The sequence below is a fragment of the Rhinoraja longicauda genome, chromosome 23, assembly GCF_053455715.1.
Source record: "Rhinoraja longicauda isolate Sanriku21f chromosome 23, sRhiLon1.1, whole genome shotgun sequence".
Lineage (NCBI taxonomy): Eukaryota > Metazoa > Chordata > Chondrichthyes > Rajiformes > Arhynchobatidae > Rhinoraja > Rhinoraja longicauda.
Window position 1 is genome coordinate 32517957 of NC_135975.1, and position 23216 is coordinate 32541172.

Consider the following 23216-nt stretch of genomic DNA (forward strand, 5'->3'; position numbering starts at 1 on the left):
TGTGACCGCATGGATTTGGTCCGGGTGCTCCGGTTTCCTCCCACCTTCCACAGACGTGCGGGTTTGTCAGTTCATGGGCCTGTAAATTGCCCCTACCCTGTAGGGAGTGGATGAGAAAGTGGGATAACATAGTAAAACTAGGAGGATGTTGCCAGGACTCGAGGGCGCGGGCTACAGGGAGAGGTTGAGCAGGCTGGGACTCTATTCCTTAGAGCGCGGTGTTCTTACAAAGGTGTATGAGATCATACGAGGAATAGGTCAGGTCGGCATGGGTTTTTTTCTGAGTCTTTTACGCAGAGATGGGGGAGTAGAGAACCAGAGGACATGGGTTTAAGATGAGGGGTGAAACATTTAATAGGAACACGAGGGATATCTTTTTCACACAAAGGGTGTATGGACCAAGTTGCTAGAGGAGGTGGTACCTGAGATGCTGCCTGTCCCACTGAGTTACTCGAGCATTTTGTGTCCATCTTCCATCATTAAAGCTATCGCAATGTTTAAGAAACATTTGGACAAGTATATGGATAGGACAGGTTTGTAGGGATATGAGCCAAACGCAGACAGGTGGGGCTAGTGTGGGCAAGTTGGGCCGAAGGGCATGTTTCCAAGCTGTATGACTCTTTCACAAATGTGAAGGGGTGAGCGATGGTCGGCGTGGACTCAGTGGGCAGAAGGGCCTGTTTCAATGCTGCACCACTAAACTAAACCCCGTGAGCAACTGTGTGTGAATGGATTAGGCGGGAGGCTGGCCAATATAATAAAGCGTTGGCCATTCTTCTTCCTGGTTTGTTAAAGAGGGTGGCTGACATATGTCCTCCCTCATCTTTGACACTCCAGGCTTACCACAAGCAATGTGGGTGGAGTGGATTGTGTTTCTGTGAATCATTTATTAACAATGCAAAATATCAGGAACTGTTTTAATCGTGTGCACAGCTGCGTTCCTGGACTAAATATAAGAATGCCTTCCTAATTTCTCTTCCCTGTCCTAATGTTCCTGATGGACTCAAATTTCACTTGAAACCACCTCTGGCATCTGCACAAAAGGCAGGTGAAACGACACGTCCTTCTTCAACGCACAGGAGGGATCTGCAGATGCTGGTTTACACCATAGACAGACACAAAGTGCTGGAGTAACTCAGCGGGACAGGCAGCATCTCTGGAGAGAAGGAATGGATGACATTTTGGGTCGAGACCCTTCTTCAGACTGGAGTCAGGGGAAAGGGAAATGAGGGGTATAAAACAAACTAGACCAAGTGTACCCAGTGGGGCCCAAACCTCTCCTGCATTGTTGCTGCACCCACTCCTCCCCCCTCCCTCCCTCCCCTCCCCCCCTCCCCACCCCCTCCCTCCCGCACTGTTTCTCTAAACCAAACCAAACTAAACTAAACAAAAAAATTCTCGTTGCTTCTTTAAACTGAAGAGTCAAGAATGTAAAAATATCTTATGTACTGGCAAAGGCACAATTCAATTCTTATTTGCAACATCATAACAGGCTTGTAAATAGAGTTGCCAACTTCCTCACTTCCAAATACGGAACAAGGTGACGACACCCAGCCAACGGTATTAGGCCCGGGGGAGGCGTTGTAGGCCCCGACGCTGTAGCCCCCCGACGCTGTAGGCCCCCGACGCTGTAGGCCCCCGACGCTGTAGGCCCCCGACGCTGTAGGCCCCCGACGCTGTAGGCCCCGACGCTGTAGGCCCCCGACGCTGTAGGCCCCCGACTCTGTAGGCCCCCGACGCTGTAGGCCCCCGACGCTGTAGGCCCCCGACGCTGTAGGCCCCCGACGCTGTAGGCCCCGACAATTCAGGTCCCAACACTCTAGATTTCCGACATTTTAGCTCCGTTCAGTCTAGGTCCGGAGGCCCGGGCACTGCCTAATGGAGGTTGCATACCAACCCACCTCTCGGCCCGGGCGGCCACCATTGGTGGAGCGGGAGCACATGGCCGCTGGCTGGGTGAGGTCACGTAGGGCGCAGGGTGGTGACGTCGCCTTTTGTCCCTTATTGGGGAGTGAGGAAGTTGGCAACTCTACTAATACGGGACAAGGGTGGTCCCGTACGGGACAAACCAATTTAGCCCAAAATACGGGATGTCCCGGCTAATACGGGACGGTTGGCAACCCTACTTGTAAACCTAGTACATGTAGATAATATATAATAAACAGAAATTCAATAAATGTACAACCCCAAACGAAAACCTCAAGTCCTCACTGCAAGCCAAGACATAATTCTAAATCATAATTGAGCTTGGTGCTGTGCAGTGTTCCAGAACCTGATGGTGCTTGGGAAGTAGCTGCTCTTGAACTTGTAGGCCGCCGTTTCCAGACTGCTGCATCTTCTTCCCATGTTAAGAGCAACATGTGAGCATGGCCAGGGTGGTGTGGGTCTCTTGAGGTATTGACTACCTTTCAGAGGCAGCGTTTTCTCTAGATCCCTTCAACGATCTTTGTTTCACCAGTATAGAGTTGGGAGGTCACGTTGCAGTTGTAATGAGATATTGATGAGGCCATATTTAGAGTAATGTGTTCAGTATTGGGTACCATGTTATTGGAAAGATGTTGTCAAGCAGGAAAGGGTGCAGAGAAGATTTACGAGGATGTTGCCAAGGACTCGAGGTTGATCAGGCTGGGACTCTTCCTTGGAGCGCAGGAGAATGAAGGGTGATCTTATTGAGGTGTATAAAATCATGAGATGAATAGATCAGGTAAACACTCTTGCCCAGAGTAGGAGAATCGAGAACCAGGGGACATAGGTTTAAGGTGAGGGGGGGGGGGGGGGGGGGATAGATTTAATAAGAACCTGAGGGGTAACTTGGTGGGTGTATGGAACAAGCTGCTGGTGGAGGTAGTTGTGGCAGGTATTATCGCAATGTTTAAGAAATACTTAGAAGGTACATGGATAGGATAGGTTTAGAGCAAAGATACTAGAGGAGCAAGATAGACCACTCAACCTTAAAAACTGTAGTAGGTCACGGCGCCATTTTAGTAGGCAGAAACTTGCAGAAACATTTAAAAAGAAAAATAACAAAAATCTGTGAATTGATAGATGAGATATATTCTGCATTTTAATGGTACCATCACACATACTGTTCCCCAAAACACTGATTACACTGCGAGAGGCAGAGCGAACGGCGGGTTCTGCTTACTAAAATGGCTCCTTTGAGTACTACACTTCAGTATAGGTGATTTCGACGGAGTGGTCTATCTTTCTCCGCTCCATTATCTTTGGTTTAGAGGGATATGGGCCAGAATGCGGGCAGGCTGGGACATGTTGGCTGGTGTGGGCAAGTAGGGCCGTAAAGGCTGTTTCCTGTCTCAGTTTATCAAGTTTATCTCAGTAACTCGGAAGTACCTTGTGCTTTAATGCACACTGAAGCCAAGGGTAAAGACAGGGTCCCTCTCTGTGGCGGCACTGAGGTAAGGCGACACAAGACCGTGTGGTACAGGGCTCTGCATCTACCCTGCCTTGCAGCCCCCGCGCAGGTATTGAAGGGGGCTGCCGTGGGCCCTCTGTGCGTGCGCTCCCTGAGCTGGCTGCCTCCTCAGTAACACCACCTGCCTTTCAGCACCTGAGCTGTAATCTGCAGAGGAGGAAGGAGCAGTGGCTGAGGAACATCTGCACCTTGGAGGAGAAGCGGTCTGTCTCGGACCAGGAATATCTCCAGTTGGCGAGCAGCTTCCGTAGGAACAAAACCGAGCAGCTGCACTCCCAGAGGGACGAGGTTTCCAGGTGAGGGGGCCTCTCGGTGGCTCTGGCGCGCTGTTTTATTTTGGGGATACAGCGCGGAAACAGGCCCTTCGGCCCACCGAGTCCGCGCCGACCAGTGATTACCGCACCTCAACATTATCCAACACGCACTAGGGACAATTTTACATTTACACCAAGCCAATTAACCCACAAACCTGCACGCCTTTGGAGTGTGGGAGGAGACCGAAGATCTCGGAAAAAACCCACGCGGGTCACGGGGAGAACGCGCGAGATAAGCACCCGTGGTCAGGATTGAACCCGGGTCTCTGGCGCTGTGAGGCAGCAACTCTACCGCTGAGCCACTGTGCCGCACAGCTTGCATGGGACGTTTTCCAATGCGGAGCAGTCGGATGATTGAATTGATGCAGCGGGTAGAGCCGCTGCCTCACAGCGCCAGAGACCCAGGTTCGATCCTGACCTCTTTTTTTTTTTTTTTTTTTTTAATATATAAAAGTTTTATTCCAAAGAAAACCATACAAACATACTAAGCAAAATGTGATCAAACAAAAGCCGCCTGTATCGGCAGTTTACAAATTAAACAATTATCACATTAAAATCCCGCCATCTCTGTCAACAATACATTCAACCCCCCGCGGCGACCAGCGTTCCCGGAAGGCCTCCAGCATCCCCGTGGACACCGCGTGTTCCCTCTCCAGGTACACGCGGGGCACGGATGTAAGCCCGGAACAGGGGTAGGCAGCCGACTTCTGTGAGGCCGTCGACTGCCCGCTGCCTGGACCCGCGGATGGCCATCTTGGCCAGGCCCAGGAGCAGACCGACAGGGAGACCCCCTCCTCCCTCCTGACCCTCCCCCCTCTGTACCGGGTGCCCAAAAATTAAAAGCGTAGGGCTAAAATGGAGCCAGAACTTGAGGAGCAGCCCCTTCAGATACTGGAACAGGGGCTGTAACCTCACGCACTCTGTATCCAAATGATACACGGGTGTTGTCTGTGTGTGTATGTGTGGAGTTTTCACGTTCTCCCTGTGTACCGCGTGGGGTTTCCCTCCGGGTGCTCCGGTTTCCTCCCATATCCCAAAGACGTGCGGGTTTGTAGGTTAATAGGCCCTCTGTAAATTGCCCCTAGCCTGTGAAAGTGGGATAACGTAGAACTAGTGTGAACGGGTGACCGATGGTTGGCGTGGACTCGGCCGAATGGTCTGTATCTTGCAATCAGAAACCGTAATCACAAAAAAAGGGCCCTGTGACCCACACTGTCCATGCCGAACATAATGCCAAAAAGGCTAATCTCATCTGCCTGCACATCATCCATACCCCTCCATTCCCTGCATATCCACGTGCCTATCCAAAATCCTCCTTGATGCCACAACTGTATCTGCCTCCACCACCACCCCCGGCAGTGTGTTCCAGGCAACCACCACCCTCTGCGTGTAAAAAAAAAGGTTACCTTGCACATCTTCTTCAAAAGGCCTGAAGTCGAGTCCGGACCTGAAAAGTCACCTACTGATCTATGTTCTCTCGAGCTGTTGACTTATCCCACTGAGATACTCCAGCACTTTTTGTGTGTGTTTTTTGTTGTTGTAAACCAGCACCTGCAGTTCCTTGTGTTTCAATTTCCTTTAAACTTTGCCCATCTCGGCTGGGAAAGACACAATGTGCTGGAGTAACTCAGCAGGTCAGCCAGCATCTCTGGAGAACATGGGCAGGTGACGTTTCGGGTTGAGACCCTTCAGACTGACCCGATCCAAAATGTCACCTACCCATGTTCCCAGAGATGCTGCCCTGCTCGCTGAGATTCTCCAGCACTTTTTGTCTTTCCTTCTTTCTATATTTCTTCACCTTAAAGCTATGCCTGTTTTGTGAATATACAAAACTGTGTGGGTCAGTGTGTGGGGTTAGTGTGTGGGTGTGGGGGTCAGTGTGTGGGTGTGGGGTTAGTGTGTGGGTGTGGGGTCAGTGTGTGGGTGTGGGGTTAGTGTGTGGGTGTGGGGGTCAGTGTGTGGGTGTGGGGTTAGTGTGTGGGTGTGGGGTCAGTGTGTGGGTGTGGGGTTAGTGTGTGGGTGTGGGGGTCAGTGTGTGGGTGTGGGGGTCAGTGTGTGTGGGTGTGGGGTTAGTGTGTGGGTGTGGGGGTCAGTGTGTGGGTGTGGGGTTAGTGTGTGGGGTGTGGGGGTCAGTGTGTGGGTGTGGGGTTAGTGTGTGGGTGTGGGGTTAGTGTGTGGGTGTGGGGTTAGTGTGTGGGTGTGGGGTTAGTGTGTGGGTGTGGGGGTCAGTGTGTGGGTGTGGGGGTCAGTGTGTGGGTGTGGGGTCAGTGTGTGGGTGTGGGGTCAGTGTGTGGGTGTGGGGTCAGTGTGTGGGTGTGGGGTTAGTGTGTGGGTGTGGGGTTAGTGTGTGGGTGTGGGGTTAGTGTGTGGGTGTGGGGTTAGTGTGTGGGTGTGGGGTTAGTGTGTGGGTGTGGGTTAGTGTGTGGGTCAGTGTGTGTGGATGTGGGGGTTAGTGTGTGGGTGTGTGTCAGTGTGTGGGTGGGAATGTGGGGGGTCAGAGTATGTGTGTGGGTCTGTGTGGGGGGTCAGAGTATGTGTGTGGGTCTGTGTGGGGGGGTCAGAGTATGTGTGTGTGTGTGTGTGGGTCAGTGTGTGTGTAGGGGCCTGTGTGTGGGTCAGTGTGTGGGTCAGTGTGTGTGGGGGGGGGGGGGTCTGTGTGTGGGTCAGTATGTGTGTGTGGGGGGGGGGGGTCTGTGTGTGGGTCAGTATGTGTGGGTCAGTGTGAGTGTGGGTCAGTGTGTGTGTGTGTGGGGGTGGGTCAGTGTGTGTATGTGTGTGGGTCAGTGTGTGGGGGGGGTCTGTGTGTGGGTCAGTATGTGTGGGTCAGTATGTGTGGGTCAGTGTGAGTGTGGGTCAGTGTGTGGGGGGGGTCTGTGTGTGGGTCAGTATGTGTGGGTCAGTGTGAGTGTGGGTCAGTGTGTGTGTGGGGGGGGGTGGGTCAGTGTGTGTATGTGTGTGGGTCAGTGTGTGGGGGGGGGGTCTGTGTGTGGGTCAGTATGTGTGGGTCAGTATGTGTGGGTCAGTGTGAGTGTGGGTCAGTGTGTGTGTGGGGGGGGTGGGTCAGTGTGTGTGTGTGGGGGGGGTGGGTCAGTGTGTGTGTGTGGGGGGGTGGGTCAGTGTGTGTATGTGTGTGGGTCAGTGTGTGTGTGTGGGGGGGGTCTGTGTGTGGGTCAGTATGTGTGGGTCAGTGTGAGTGTGGGTCAGTGTGTGTGTGGGGGGGGTGGGTCAGTGTGTGTGTGGGGGGGGTGGGTCAGTGTGTGTGTGGGGGGGGGGTGGGTCAGTGTGTGTATGTGTGTGGGTCAGTGTGTGTGTGTGGGGGGGGGTCTGTGTGTGGGTCAGTATGTGTGGGTCAGTGTGAGTGTGGGTCAGTGTGTGTGTGTGGGGGGGGTGGGTCAGTGTGTGTGTGTGGGGGGGGTGGGTCAGTGTGTGTATGTGTGTGGGTCAGTGTGTGTGTGGGGGGGGGGGGGGTCTGTGTGGGTCAGTATGTGTGTGTGTGGGTCAGTGTGAGTGTGGGTCAGTGTGTGGGGGGGGGTGGGTCAGTGTGTGTGTGTGTGTGGGTCAGTGTGTGTGTGGGGGGGGGGGGTCTGTGTGGGTCAGTATGTGTGTGTGTGGGTCAGTGTGAGTGTGGGTCAGTGTGTGTGGGGGGGGGGTGGGTCAGTGTGTGTGTGTGTGTGGGTCAGTGTGTGTGTGGGGGGGGGGGGTCTGTGTGGGTCAGTATGTGTGTGTGTGGGTCAGTGTGAGTGTGGGTCAGTGTGTGGGGGGGGGTGGGTCAGTGTGTGTGTGTGTGTGGGTCAGTGTGTGTGTGGGGGGGGGGGTCTGTGTGGGTCAGTATGTGTGTGTGTGGGTCAGTGTGAGTGTGGGTCAGTGTGTGTGGGGGGGGGGTGGGTCAGTGTGTGTGTGTGTGTGGGTCAGTGTGTGTGTGGGGGGGGGGGGGTCTGTGTGGGTCAGTATGTGTGTGTGTGGGTCAGTGTGAGTGTGGGTCAGTGTGTGGGGGGGGGGGGTGGGTCAGTGTGTCTATCTCTGTCTGTGTTTAGTCTAGAGGCTTGTTTTTGAGGCGGGTGGTTTGTGTGAGCCGGGCCCGGCAGTTTCCCGAGTACCGGGGCAGTGGGGCAGTGGGGCAGGTGTGTGTGTGTGGACTGTGGCGGTGAACGTGTGGCTTTCCTCCACAGGCGCCAGCGGCTGGAAGCGGAGATAGAGGCGGCGGCGGGGGCGGCGGCTGAGGCTGGCCGGCAGGTGCGAGCTGTGCTGGGAGAGGTGAGCTGGGGCTGGCGTTATCCCCACTGAGAGGGAAAGAGAGAAAGAGAGGGGAACTCGCACTGCCCGGCTAATGAACCCGAGCCCCACTCTGCAGGAAGTGACAGGCACTTTATTGCTCCACTGTCACCCGGGCTTGATCTTATCTGGATAGTTTTAAAGCTGCACACCCACAAAAGGTTATTTAGTTTACACTTTACACGGGGCTACTGCAGAAGCGGGTTTACACTGGTAGGCAGCGCACTTGTGTCCGTGTGTGTGTGAATGTCTGTCTGTGTGTGTCTGTGTGTGTCTCTCTGTCTGTGTGTGTGTCTGTGTGTGTCTCTCTGTCTGTGTGTGTGTCTCTCTGTCTGTGTGTGTGTCTCTGTCTGTGTGTCTGTCTGTGTGTGTCTCTCTGTCTGTGTGTGTGTCTCTGTGTGTCTCTCTGTCTGTGTGTGTGTCTCTGTGTCTGTGTGTGTGTCTCTCTGTCTGTGTGTGTGTCTCTGTGTCTGTGTGTGTGTCTCTGTGTCTGTGTGTGTGTCTCTGTGTGTGTCTCTGTGTCTGTGTGTGTGTGTCTCTCTCTGTCTATGTGTGTGTGACTCTGAGTGTGTTGTGTCTGTCTCTGTGTGTGTCTCTGTGTGTGTCTCTGTGTCTGTGTGTGTGTCTCTCTGTCTGTGTGTGTGTCTCTGTGTCTGTGTGTGTGTCTCTCTGTCTGTGTGTGTGTCTCTGTGTGTCTCTGTGTGTGTCTCTGTGTGTGTCTCTGTGTCTGTGTGTGTGTCTCTCTGTCTGTGTGTGTGTCTCTGTGTGTGTCTCTGTGTGTGTCTCTGTGTCTGTGTGTGTGTCTCTGTGTCTGTGTGTGTGTCTCTGTGTCTGTGTGTGTGTCTCTGTGTGTGTCTCTGTGTCTGTGTGTGTGTCTCTGTGTCTGTGTGTGTGTCTCTCTGTCTGTGTGTGTGTCTCTCTGTCTGTCTGTGTGTGTCTCTCTGTCTGTGTGTGTGTCTCTGTGTCTCTGTGTGTGTCTCTCTGTCTGTGTGTGTGTCTCTGTGTGTGTCTCTGTGTCTGTGTGTGTGTCTCTGTGTCTGTGTGTGTGTCTCTGTGTCTGTGTGTGTGTCTCTGTGTCTGTGTGTGTGTCTCTGTGTCTGTGTGTGTGTCTCTCTGTCTGTGTGTGTGTCTCTGTGTCTGTGTGTGTGTCTCTGTGTCTGTGTGTGTGTCTCTGTGTCTGTGTGTGTGTCTCTGTGTCTGTGTGTGTGTCTCTCTGTCTGTGTGTGTGTGTGTCTCTGTGTGTGTCTCTCTGTCTGTCTGTGTGTGTCTCTCTCTGTCTATGTGTGTGTGACTCTGAGTGTGTTGTGTCTGTCTCTGTGTGCGTGTCTCTCTGTGTTTCTGACTCTGTTTCTGTGTGCGTGTCTCTGCATGTCACTGTCAAGTCAAGTCAAGTCAATTTTATCTGTATAGCACATTTAAAAACAACCCACGTTGACCAAAGTGCTGTACATCTGATTAGGGGAAAAGAAAAGAAACATACAGTGGCAGTGTGTGTTGTGTCTGTGTGTGTGTGTCTATGTGTGTGTCTCTGTCACTGTGTCTGTGTCTCTGTCACTGTGTGTGTGTGTGTCTCTGTCACTGTGTGTGTCTCTGTCACTGTGCGTCTCTCTCTGTCTCTCTGTGTTTATTTAGAGGATGTAACACCCCAGCTTTGCATGCTGCCCCCAGCTGTGTGAGAAAGACGCCGCGTTTGTCGCAGTTCGGGGAAGAGCGGAGAAACTGCAAAGGGAGCTGTTGGAGGCGAGATGGGAGATCCAGCACCTCCTCACTACAAACCGAGCTGGAACAGGCACCGGTGAACAACAGCTATTGGAAGACAGCCGCCAGCAAAGTAAGTCAACAAGTCCTTTAAAACGATCACGTGCACAAAATGCTGGAGTAACTCAGCGGGTCAGGCAGCATCTCTGGAGAGAAGAGACGGAGACGATTCGGGTCGAGACCCTTCTTCAGACTTCAATTGCCCCGCTGAGTTCCTCCAGCACTTTCTGTTTTGCTCAAGACTCCAGCACCTGCAGTTCTTTGTGTCTCTAAGCAGAGTCTGCCGTCTGTCTACCAGTTGAAGCATTCATGTATATGTAGGAACTGCAGACGCTGGTTTACACCGAAGACAGACGCAAAATACTGGAGTAACTCAGCAACTGGGACAGGCAGCATCTCTGGAGAGAAGGATTTGTAACAACATCTGCAGTTATTTTCTTATATCTCTGGAGAGAAGGAATGGGTGACGTTTCGTACATTAATGTTGCGTGTTCATGAGTTTAAATGACCGAACAGGAAAAAGTAGTCGTTTTTTTTGGTTGTGTTTAGTGGATAGTTTAGCCATTGCAGTAAAAAGTATTTTTAATGATCAGTGTTTTGGAAGACGTGGGATTTTGTTTTTTAAACAACAAGCAGAATAAACCCCGCATTTGACGTATGCAAAAATGCATCTTAAATCTTGGAGATAAAAAGCTGGACCTTCGTGTTTTCACTTGCAAGGAACTAAACCCAATTGTGTACAAGGTGAGAGTGTCAATCTTAGAGACTGTGAACATTGTTCAGGAAGTTGAGAGAGGTTTATGTACGTTAATGGCAAGATGGTGATTATTTTTGTAAACTTGGAAAGGATGTGCACATTTCATTTTTGCAGTTACAAACTGCACGTTTCAATAGACCATGGACTTTTGTCTATTTCGATGTCTGACTGGTTTTGATTCATAGAACGTAGAACAGTACAGCTCTGGGACGGGCCCTTCGGCCCACAAAGTTTGTGCCGAGCATGATACTAGGTTAAACTGATCTCATCTGCCTGTACATGATCCAGATCCCTACTTCCATGCGCCTGTCTGTAAGACTCTTGAATGCCACTATTGTATCTGCCCCCACCACCACCACCACCCTTGGCACTGTGTTCCAGGCACCCACCACTCTTTGTAAAGGATAACTTGCCTCGCACATCTATATACCAAAACTCTCGTTTGTTTGTTTGTTTGTTCCTGAACTACAGCCAAAACGGTACACATTAGCGCGACGATTTTAGGCCCACCTTACTCACCGTCGTCCCTTTGGTGTTAATGGAAGAAGTTTCATTGAAATCGGTGTTATATTTTTAAAGTTATTCACATTTTAAAGTTTAAATTTATCTCCTAGGGAGGGAGGGGGTGGAGGGAGGGAGGGAGGATAAGGGGGTTTGAGGGAGGATAAGGGGGGTGAAGGGAAGGGGGAGGGGAAGGGGAGGAGAGGGGGTGCTGCACCAATGTAGGAGAGGTTTGGGCCCAACGGGTCCACTTGGTCTAGTCTCCTTTAAAGTTTGCACCTCTAGCCTAATAGCTATGCCCTCTAATGTTAGAAATTTCCACCCTGGTGGGGGGGGAGGGTTCTGACTACCCTATCTAAGCCAGTCAATTCAGTGCTTGTGGGTTGTTTGTTATGTTGCTGACATGTTCCCAATGTTGGGGGAGTCCAGAACAAGGGGCCACAGTTTGAGAATAAGGGGTAGGCCATTTAGAACGGAGATGAGGAAGAACTTTTTCAGTCAGAGGGTGGTGAAGGTGTGGAATTCTCTGCCTCAGAAGGCAGTGGAGGCCAGTTCGTTGGATGCTTTCAAGAGAGAGCTGGATAGAGCTCTTAAGGATAGCGGAGTGAGGGGGTATGGGGAGAAGGCAGGAACGGGGTACTGATTGATAGTGATCAGCCATGATCGCATTGAATGGCGGTGCTGGCTCGAAGGGCTGAATGGCCTACTCCTGCACCTATTGTCTATTGTCTATTGTCTATTGACATAGGCCGTGCAGACGGTAATCATGGAGATCAGGACTTTGCTTGGTTCCAGGTTGATGTTTAACCAGATGGGTCTGAGGTCGGCACGGTGGCGCAGCGGTAGAGTTGCTGCCTCACAGCGCCAGAGACCCGAGTTCGATCCTGATGACGGGTGCTGTCTGTACAGAGTTTGTATGTTCTCTCCGTGACCACGTGGGTTTTCTCCAGGTGCTCCGGTTTCCTCCCACACTCCAAAGATTTTTGAAGTACAATTTTCTAGGCTAATTGGCTTTGGTAAAAATTGTAAATTGTGCCTAGTGCGTAGGATAGTGTTAGCGCACGGGGTGGTCCCTGGTTAGTGTGGACTCTGTGGGCCGGAGGGCCTGTTTCTGTGCATAATTCCGGGCTCTTAGAAAGCCCTCTAGTCTTCCAAATGTCATCCTTTCCAACACAGAGCACCAGGGAAGGCCGACATGTTCCCCCCTGTGTGGGAACAAAGTGCTGGAGTAACTCAGCAGGTCAGGAAGCATCTCTGGAAGACATGGATAGATGACGTTTCGGGTCAAGGTCCTTCAGTCTACAGTTTTTGTTGTCTACTGCCGGACCCTGACGTGAGAGGACGTTGGCGTTGTTTATTCGCCGCTTTTCCGTTAGGCTAGTTTGTCTGTTTGTTTTTATGTTGATTGTTTTTGTAAAGCGCTTTGAGCACCCGATAAGGCACTATATAAAATAAATGCTTATTATTATTATTATTATTATTATTCAGTCTGATTGAAGGGTCAGGGAGGGTTCCAACCCAAAACATCACCTATCCATGTTCTCCAGAGATGCTGCCTGACCTGCTGAGTTACTCCAGCACTCTGTGAAACGTCACCTATCCATGTTCTCCAGAGATGCTGCCTGGCCCGCTGAGCTACTCCAGCACTCTGTGAAACGTCACCTATCCATGATCTCCAGAGATGCTGCCTGACCCGCTGAGTTACTCCACCACTCTGTGAAATGTCACCTATCCATGCTCTTCAGAGATGCTGCCTGACCTGCTGAGTTACTCCAGCACTTTTTGTGTCCTTCTGTGTAAACCAGCATCTGCAGTTCCTTGTTTCTACATTTTGGCTGCCTCATTATGTGAATTGACCATTGATACTCCATCTCAGCTGGGCCCGAACACCTTTTAAGACAATAATAATTACCTTATCATGTAAGTTGGCTTGTTGGGCTAGTCCCATTTGGCCGATAGTTCTAGTGGCCAGAGATCCTAGGGTGACGGAGAAACTGAAGGAAATTCACATTAGGCAGGAAATGGTGTTGAGTAGACGGATGGGACTGATGGTCTGCATCCCAGGGTACTTAAGGAGGTGGCTCTAGAAATCGTGGATGATCATTCTCCGATGTTCTATAGATTCAGGATCAGTTCCTGTGGATTGGAGGGTAGCTAATGTTATCACACTTTTTAAGAAAGGAGAGAGAAAGAAAACAGGAAATTATAGACCATTTAGTCTGACATCAGTGGTGGGGAAGATGCTGGAGTCAATTATAAAAGATGAAATTGCAGAGCATTTGGATAGCAGTAACAGGATTGTTCCGAGCCAGCATGGACGAAGGGAAAATCATGCTTGACTAATCTTTTGGAATTTTTTGAGGATGTAACTAGGAAAATGGACTGGGGAGAGCCGGTGGATGTAGTTTATCTTGACTTTCAGAAAGCCTTCGACAAGGTCCCACATAGTCTGAAGAAGGGCCTTGACCCGAAACGTCGCCCATTCCTTCTCTCCTGAGATGCTGCCTGAACTGCTGAGTTACTCCAGCATTTTGTGAATAGGTCCCACATAAGAGATTAGTGGGCAAAATTAGAGCACGGGGTACAGAGCACTGTGTGCAGTTTTGGTCTCCAAATTTGAGGAATTATATTCTTGCTATTGAGGGCGTGCAGCGTAGGTTCACTAGGTTAATTCCCGGAATGGCGGGACTGTCGTATGTTGAAAGACTGGAGCGACTAGGCTTGTATACACAGGAATTTAGAAGGATGAGAGGGGATCTTATTGAAACATATAAGATTATTGAGGGGTTGGACATGTTAGAGGCAGGAAACATGTTCCCAATGTTGGGGGAGTCCAGAACCAGGGGCCACAGTTTAAGAATAAGTGGGTAGGCCATTTAGAACGGAGATGAGGAAAAACTTTTTCAGTCAGAGAGTTGTAAATCTGTGGACTCTCTGCCTCAGAAGTCAGTGGAGGCCAATTCTCTGAATGCATTCAAGAGAGAGCTAGATAGAGCTCTTAAGGATAGCGGAGTCAGGGGGTATGGGGAGAAGGCAGGAACGGGGTACTGATTGAGAATGATCAACCATGATCAATTTGAATGGTGGTGCTGGCTCGAAGGGCCGAATGGCCTACTCCTGCGTCTTTTGTCTGTTGCCTGTTACCTATTGTCTGCCCTATTAAACTCTTCTATCCCTATATCCAGATGTCTTTTAAACATTAGTTTTGGTTTTGGAGATACATCTTGGAAGCAGGCCATTTGGCCACCGTCTGTACTGACCAGAGAGCCCCCGTTACACTAGCACACACTCGGGACAATTTACAATTTTTTACCTAAGCCAATTAACTTACAACCCTGTACGTCTTTAAGGAGTGGGAGGAAACCGGAGCACCCGGTCACAGGGTGAATTTTCAAACTCAGTAGTCAGGATCGAACCGGGGTCTCCGGTGCTGCAATGCAGCAACTCTTCAGTGCTACATATTTTATTTAAAGACACAAGGAGCTGGAGTAATTCGGCGGATCCGACAGCACGTCTGGAGAATGTGGATAGGTGATGTTTTGGGTGGGCTGCTTCAGGCTGATGGTCGTGAGGAGGGCCGAAGGCTGGAAGAGGGAGGGTGGGGTGGAACGAAGCCAGGCGAGTGATAGGTGGACAGAGCAGGAGAGTGGCAGGAATCAGAGGGGCAGTGGTGAGAGAGGGTCTCGCAGAACTTCTGTCACAGACTGGAGAACGTCAAGTAGACATGCCGGAAGAAAGGCCGCGACCCGAAACGTCATCCATTCCTTCTCTCCCGAGATGCTGCCTGACCTGCTGAGTTACTCCAGCATTTCGTGTCTACCTGCGTATGGTACAACTAGTGTATTTATTCACAAAATGCTGGAGTAACTCAGCAGGTCAGGCAGCATGTATGGGTGACATTTGGGTGACGTTTCAGGCCGAGACTCTTCCTCAGACTGATCAGTCTGAGGAAGGGTCTCGGCCCGAAACGTCACCCATTCCTTCTCTCCTGAGATGCTGCCTGACCTGCTGAGTTACTCCAGCATTTTGTGAATAAATACCTTTGATTTGTACCAGCATCTGCAGTTATTTTCTTGTACAACTAGTGTAAGTCGGCATGGACTCGGTGGGACGAAGGGCCTGTTTCCACGCTGTATCTCTAAAACTAAATTAAAAACATTATAAAGCAACAAATGGGACTTTGATAAGATATGGGCAAACCTCAGAAAACCTCAAACTAAAGGTCACACAGGCAGGAGACAACGTCATAGCAAGCTGCCGTATCCTCCAGTTTGTTATCACGATGTAGCTTCACACGTTGACCTTTGAATAACAAACAGGTTATGAGTGTTGAACTGCACCAAAAATGCGCTTTTCTTGTATTTTCCAACCTCCACACACTTTCAGTGATGTAACATGTTTGAGATCGCATTATCAAGGATGTGGAGACACTGGTTCAGTTTCACACCATTTTCTGGGGAACGGTTCGAGACAGCTGACTAGAAACAAATTCTTCACGGGATCAGCAGTTCCATGACGACAGCACAGAGTGCTGGAGTAACTCAGCGGGTCAGGCAGCATCTCTGGAGAACATGGATAGGTGACGTTTCACAGAGTGCTGGAGTAACTCAGCGGGTCAGGCAGCATCTCTGGAGAACATGGATAGGTGACGTTTCACAGAGTGCTGGAGTAACTCAGCGGGTCAGGCAGCATCTCTGAAGAACAGCAACAGGGGACGCTTCATGCAAGACCCTTCTTCACACAGTCTGGGGAGAGGGAACCGAGAGATATGGAAAGGTACATGGAGCAAAAAAGATATGCAAAAAAACAGATCAAAGCCTGCAACGATGATCAAGGAAAGGCGGAGCCCACAATGGTCCATTGCTGGCTGTGGGGAAGGTGTTAATGAGTGATACAAACAGTGAAACTCAGCAGGACGGCAGCGAGACTAGTGTGCGGGAGGGGCGAGAAGAGAGAGTGAAAGCAAGGTTTACTTGAAGTTAGAGGAATCAATATTCATATGGCTGGGTTGCATGCTGCCCAAGCAAAAGATGGGGTGCTGTTCCTCCAATTTTCATTTGACCTCACTCTGACAGTGGAGGAGGCCCGGGACAGACAGGTCAGCGTGGGAATGGGTAAGGGAACTTAAAGTGGTCGCCTGCAGAATAGAACCACTGAGTTGTACCGCATGGAAACACACCCTTCAGCTGATTTGTTGATTCTGACCAAGTTGGCATATTGGGCTAGTCCATTTTGCCTGCATTTGTCTGGACCTCGCTATGTGGCAGCCGTTGCAAACACCCGCCGTATCCTACACTCTCAGTCCCATGGCGGTCGGTGCTGGCTCGAAGGGCCGAGTGGCCTACTCCTGCACCTATTTTCTCTGTTTCTTCAGGAGTGTTTTACTGCTCGCACTCTTCCCCCCCACCACATTTCTGCTGCCCAACATTGCCCGCCAACCATCAGCACCACCATGTACGTACGCCTCGGGCTGCTAGAACCAAAATCCCTTACACAGAAGTCCATGTAGGGAGCAACTGCAGGTGCTGCTTTAAACCGAAGACAGGCACAGAGCGTTTGACGGCACTGGGCCTGTACTCACTGGAGTTTAGAAGAATGAGGGGGGAACTCATTGAAACTTACTGAATAGTGAAAGGCTTGGATAGAGTGGATGTGGAGAGGATGTTTCCACTGGTGGGAGAGTCCAGGACCAGAGGGCACAGCCTCAGAATAAAAGGACGTTCCTTTAGAAAGGAGATGAGGAGGAATGTCTTTAGTCAGAGGGTGGTGAACCTGTGGAATTCATTGCCACAGACGGCTGTCAGGGTTGTGGGAAGAAGGCAGGAGAATGGGGTTGAGAGGGTTATTCCCTTATCGTGTACCTGTACACTGTGGATGGCTTGATTGTAATCATGAATTGTCTTTCCGCTGACCGGTTAGCACGCGACAAAAGCTTTTCACCGCACCTCGGGACACGTGACAATAAACGTAGTTAAGAGGGAAAGGTAGATTGAATGGCAGAGTAGCTCTGATGGGTCAAATGGCCTAATTCTGCTCCTATAACCTCTGAGCATCATTTAATGTTTGCTGACTTTCCCATTTCACTAACAAATCCGTCGCTCTAGATTTGAGACGATCTTCATTGACGCCACATCACGTCGATGCCCTGAACTGTGTGGCGTCTTAAAGCTTTAATGCCATTATCGCACTCTGCGGGACTCTACAGGGAACATGTTAGAAGCTATTGTCATCATGTTACAGCAGGGCACTTAGAAAAATTCCACGCAATCAGATAATGTCAAGGCGGTTTTTGTGAAAAGAGAATAATGTTTTATAGGAGTTCTTTGAAGTAATGCGTTCTACAGATAAAGGCGGGAGCTGGCAACATTGACTACACGTATATATTCCTGTTGACATTTCAGTGCTGAATCAGAGAAGGTTTCTTGAAATAATACCTCAGGTAATATGAGAGTGTGGACAGAAGATTGGTTGGCTGAGAGAAAAGGGTTTAGGAAGGACCTGCAGATGCTGGTTTACACCAAAGACAGACACAAAATGCTGGGGTAACTCAGCGGGACAGGCAGCATCTCTGGGGTTAAGGAATTCGTGACGTTTCGGGTCGAGATCCTTCTGAAGAAGGGTCTCAACCCGAAACATCACCCATTGCTAAGAAACAAAGTTCTTTGTTAGAAGCTTGGAATAAGTGAAGTGACATTAAAACCAGTGCCAAGACCTCAACTGTTTACAGTTTATATCAATAATCTCGATGAAGGCAGTGAAAATATGTTGATAGGATCTGCAGATGCTGATTTACACCAAAGATAGACTAACCCTCTTTCTGACTCTCAGTCTGACGAAGGGTCTCGACCCGAAACGTCATCCTTTCCTTCTCTCCTGAGATACTGCCTGTCCCGATGAGTTACTCCAGCATTTTGTGTTGATCTTTGAAGGCAGTGAAAGTTTGGTTAGTAAAATTTGCTGCTGACGTTACAGATAGTTAGTTGGTTGCAGGGAGGATACAAGGAGGTTATAAAGAGATGTAGAGGATTAAATGCAGGGACAAAGATTAGTCATATGGAGCTTTAATGTGGGAAAGTTTTAGCGGAACAAAATAGGCCTATTATCCAAATGTTGAGAGATTGCAAAATTCAGAGATGTTGCGAGATATGAAGATGCAAGGAACTGCAGATGCTGGTTTATTTACAAAGTTTACAAAGATGTAGAATGATATGAGGTTCTCGTTGAGTTTGTAAAAGACTGGAATCAGGGTTGCCAACTTTCTGACTCCCAAATAAGGGACAAAAGATGACGTCACTGCCCCCCGCCCCACGTGACCTCGCCCAGCCAGCGGCCACGTGCTCCCACTCCACCAATGGCGGCCGCCCGGGCCGGGAGGCGGGTTGCTATGCAACCGTTAGACGGCGCGCGGGTTCTCCGGACCTACAGCGGCCCCCGGGCCTACAGCATCTGGGCCTACAGTGGCCCCCGGGCCTAATATGGGACAAGGGCGGTCCCGAACGGGACAAACCAATTTAGCCCAATATATGGGATGTCCCGGCTAATACGGGACAGTTGGCAACTCTAATTGGAATGCAAGTGAAGCGAGTAATTTGGAAAATAAGAGATAATTACTGTTCCTTGTGAGGCCAAATAAATATCAGAGTAGATTATGCTTCAGTTGTCCAGGGTAGTGTTGAGACCACGACTGGAGCAGTGTGCGTCGAATTTGGTTCTTTTTTAAAAGGAGAGATGTTAGTGGTTAGGAAGTAGTACAGAAGAGGATTACCAATCTGTAGGAAGGAACTGCAGACGCTGGTTTAGACCAAAGATAGACACAAAATGCTGGAGTAACTCAGCGGGACGGGCAGCATCTTTGGAGAGAAGGCATGGGTGATGTTTTGGGTCAAGACCCGTCTTCAGACTGAAGAAGGGTCTCGACCCGAAACATCACCCATGCCTTCTCTCCAAAGATGCTGCCCGTCCCGCTGAATTACTCCAGCATTTTGTGTCCATCATAGGTTTACCGACCTTCTATCTGGGAGGATCAGTTTGGTCTTTATAAATTGGAGATTAGAGGAGAGAGAATGGGCATTCAACGTCTCGGCAGGAAGATGTGGGGAGGAAGGAAGCTGGAAGAGATTCGGGGCAGGACCAGGCGTGGCAAGTGATAGATAGGTGGCACCAGGCGAGGGAGGTGGGAGTTGACAGGCAGATGGATGGGCAAAGGCCAGAGATGAAAAGACAGAAGGTGTGAGATAAGGACAGAAGAGTTGGGAATTGTGAAGCCAGAGGAAGGAATGTGGGTAACAAGAGAGACAATAGACAATAGGTGCAGGAGTAGGCCATTCAGCCCTTCGAGCCAGCACCGCCATTCAATGCGATCATGGCTGATCACTCTCAATCAGTACCCCGTTCCTGCCTTCTCCCCATACCCCCTCACTCCGCTATCCTTAAGAGCTCTATCCAGCTCTCTCTTGAAAGCATCCAACGAACTGGCCTCCACTGCCTTCTGAGGCAGAGAATTCCACACCTTCACCACAGGGGGAATTTAGATGGGTTACTTAAAATTGGAGAATCCAATGTTCATGCTGTTGGGTTGTGTGGGCCAGTTGGGCCGGAGGGACTGTTTCCGCACTGTATGACTGCATGAAACAGGTGGGCGGCTGCTTGAGATGAGGCAATCCATCCTGAACAGCTCCCCCCTCTACCTGCGAAGAGGACCTTCAACAACTCTGCACTTTATTTAGGTCATCGCTCTGAGAAGTGCCATTGTAGTCACTCTTCCGAAGAAAGGTCACCATCAGAAATGTGAAAGGCTTCACTCCCACGCAGATGAGGCTTAAAGTTTGAAGTGCTTAGAGCACCTTTTAAAAACACTTTTCACTCTCAGCTAAAATCAACATGCAGTACAGTAAACCTGAGGAAGGGTCTCGACCCTGTTCCTTTTCTCCAGAGATGCTGAGTTGCTCCAGTCTTTTCATACGGTCATAAGTGTTAGGAGTAGAATTGGGCCATTCGGCCCATCAAGTCTACTCCGCCATCCAATCATGGCTGATCTCTCTCTCCCTCCTAGCCCCGTTCTCCTGCCTTCTCCCCATAACCTCTGACACCTGTACTAATCAAGAATCTACCCATCTCTGCCTTAAAAATATCCACTGGCTCGACCTCCACAGCCTTCTGTGGCAAAGAATTCCACAGATTCACCACCCTCTGACTAAAGAAATTCCTGCTCATCTCAGAAAATAGGTGCAGGAGGAGGCCATTTGGCCCTTCGAGCCAGCAGGGCCAAATGGCCTCCTCTTGCATGAAAAGAATGTCCTTTTATTCCGAGGTAGTATCCTCTGGTCCTGGACTCTCCCACTAGTGGAAACATCCTCTCCACATTTACTCTCTCCAGGCCTCTCACTATTCAGTAACTGTGGCTTTACATGGGGCATAAGGAGAAGACTATCTGGGAAGAAATCTATGTGCTAAGAAATCTCTGCATGATTGGACCAGAGTGGCACGGTGGCACAGCGGTAGAGCCACTGTCTTACAGCTCCACAGACCCGGGTTCGATCCTGACTACGGGTGCTGCTGTATGGAGTTTGTACGTTCTCCCCGTGATCTTGGGTTTTCTCCGGTCGCTCCGGTTTCCTCCCACTCTCCAAAGACGTGCAGGTTGATTTGTAGGTTGATTGGCTCTGTATAATTGTAAATTGTCCCGAGTGTGTCGGATAGTGTTAGTTTTTTTAAACAAAAATAAATGTAATCAATTATCGCAAGAATAATATAGACAATACAAAACGATACCAACCGAACCCACCACCGTAATACAAAATCGCCCCAGTATCTAAACAAATATTCTTAAATGTAAAAAATCCACTCTTAAATAACCATATCACCATCCTTATCATCATATCATATCATATATATACAGCCGGAAACAGGCCTTTTCGGCCCTCCAAGTCCGTGCCGCCCAGTGATCCCCGTACATTAACACTATCCTACACCCACTAGGGACAATTTTTACATTTACCCAGCCAATTAACCTACATACCTGTACGTCTTTGGAGTGTGGGAGGAAACCGAAGATTTCGGAGAAAACCCACGCAGGTCACGGGGAGAACGTACAGTGCAGCACCCGTAGTCAGGATCGAACCTGAGTCTCCGGCGCTGCATTCGCTGTAAAGCAGCAACTCTACCGCTGCGCTACCGTGCCGCCCTTATTAAGGACGCATTCCCCCCCCCCCTCCCCCCCACTCCCCGGAAATCCATCAGGGCTCCCGGGGCAGCGTGAAGTCCCTCCGCAAAACCAAAGGTAGACACAAAATGCTGGATTAACTCAGCGGGTCAGGCAACATCTCGGGAGAGAAGGAATGGGTGACCTTTCGGGTCCAGACCCTTCTTCAGACTGAAGAAGGGTCTCGACCCGAAACGTCATCCATTCCTTCTCTCCTGAGATGCTGCCTGACCTGCTGAGTTACTCCAGCATTTTGTGAATAAACTAGCAGAGGTGGTTGTTTAGAGAATGAATTGCATAGAATCAATTGTTTTTTTATTAGTGAATTAACTGTGTTTACTCACACAAATATACCTACACTAGAAATACTGGTCAGTTTGGTCATGACAGAAGCTCCCTGACTAACGTAAAGATAATGTTCCGTGAACCCTTAGCTAAGTCGTATTTCATGGTCAATGCTTCATTGTCACATCTACAGACGTACAGTGAAGTTTTCTTCCCACCCTGTCTCCTGCAAAAGGTCTATCCCCTACTCCCATTTCGTCTGTCTAGGCCGCATCTGCACCCGGGATGAGGTGTTTCACACTAGGGCATCAGAGATGTCCTTATTCTTCAGGAAACGGGGCTTCCCCTCTTCCATTATAGATGAGGCTCTCACTAGGGCCTCTTCTACATCCGCAGCTCCGCTCTTGCTCCCCCTCCCCCCATTCGTAACAAGGGCAGAATCCCCCTCATTCTGACCTTCCACCCCATCAGCCAGCGGATCCAACAAATCATCCGCCAACATTTCCGTCACCTACAACGGGACCCCACCACTGGCCATATCTTCCCATCCCCTCCCCTTTCTGCGTTCCGCAGAGACCATTCCCTCTGTAACTCCCTTGTCCACTCGTCCCTTCCTACCCAAACCACCCCCTCCCCAGGCACTTTCCCCTGCAACCGCACGAGATGCAACACCTGTCCCTTTACCTCCCCCCTCGACTCCATCCAAGGACCCAAACAGTCTTTCCAGGTGAGGCAGAGGTTCACCTGCACCTCCTCCAACCTCATCTTTTGTATCTGCTGTTCCAGATGTCAACTTTTCTACATTGGCAAGACCAAACGCAGGCTCGGCGATCGTTTCGCTCAACACCTTCGCTCAGTCCGCCTTAACCAACCTGATCTCCCAGTGGCTGAGCACTTCAACTCCCACTCCCACTCCCAGTCTGACCTTTCTGTCATGGGCCTCCTCCAGTGTCATAGTGAGTCCCACCGCAAATTGGGGGAACAGCACCTCATATTTCGCTTGGGCAGCTTACAGCCCAGCGGTATGAACATTGACTTCTCCAACTTTAGATAGTTCCTCTGTCCCTCTCTTCCCCTCCCCCTTCCCAGTTCTCCCACTGTCTTCCTGTCTCCACCTATATCCTTTCTTTGTTCTGCCCCCCCCTGACATCAGTCTGAAGAAGGGTCTCAACCCGAAACGCCACCCATTCCTTCTCTCCAGAGATGCTGCCTGACCCGCTGAGTTACTTCAGCATTTTGTGTCTATCTACAGTGTAAACCAGCATCTGCAGTTCCTTCCTACACATTTCATCTACCTCGGGGGCCTCCAAACTTTTCAGCATGAAGGCCACATTATATATTTGGCACATTTTTGCGGACGGTAGGAAAAAATAAAGAAATGTGAGTTTTATAAATTTAATGAACTCAAAGTTTAGACTAGGTTACGTTAAATTAGATTAGGAAAGGTTAAACTAGATTAGGTTAAATTAGGTTATTTTAAATTAGGCTTATATGGCAACAAATAAATAATATTCAATTTTTTTAAAGTGCTTGAAATATATATATATATATACCATCGGTATACAATTATTTATAAAACAGAAAATAAACATGGACCGCCACTGGGGTATGTTGAGAGGGGTACAGGGAGGGGGAGAGAGTGGGGGGAGAGAGAAAGTCGGGGTAGAGGGAGTAGTTTGGTGTTGGCGAGGGGGC

General features: G+C 49.9%; 1 protein-coding gene across 2 annotated transcripts in view; it reads left to right on the forward strand.

Moving 5' to 3' along the window:
* Positions 1-8108: 8108 nt before the first annotated feature.
* LOC144604999 (inositol 1,4,5-triphosphate receptor associated 2-like) overlaps positions 8109-23216 on the forward strand; it is a 104019-nt gene continuing 88911 nt past the window's right edge. For both annotated transcript variants that reach the window (XM_078420010.1, XM_078420011.1), the window contains exons 1-2: positions 8109-8232; positions 9688-9850. The gene's annotated coding sequence lies outside the window, so the exon portion shown is untranslated. The remainder of the gene's footprint in view (positions 8233-9687; positions 9851-23216) is intronic.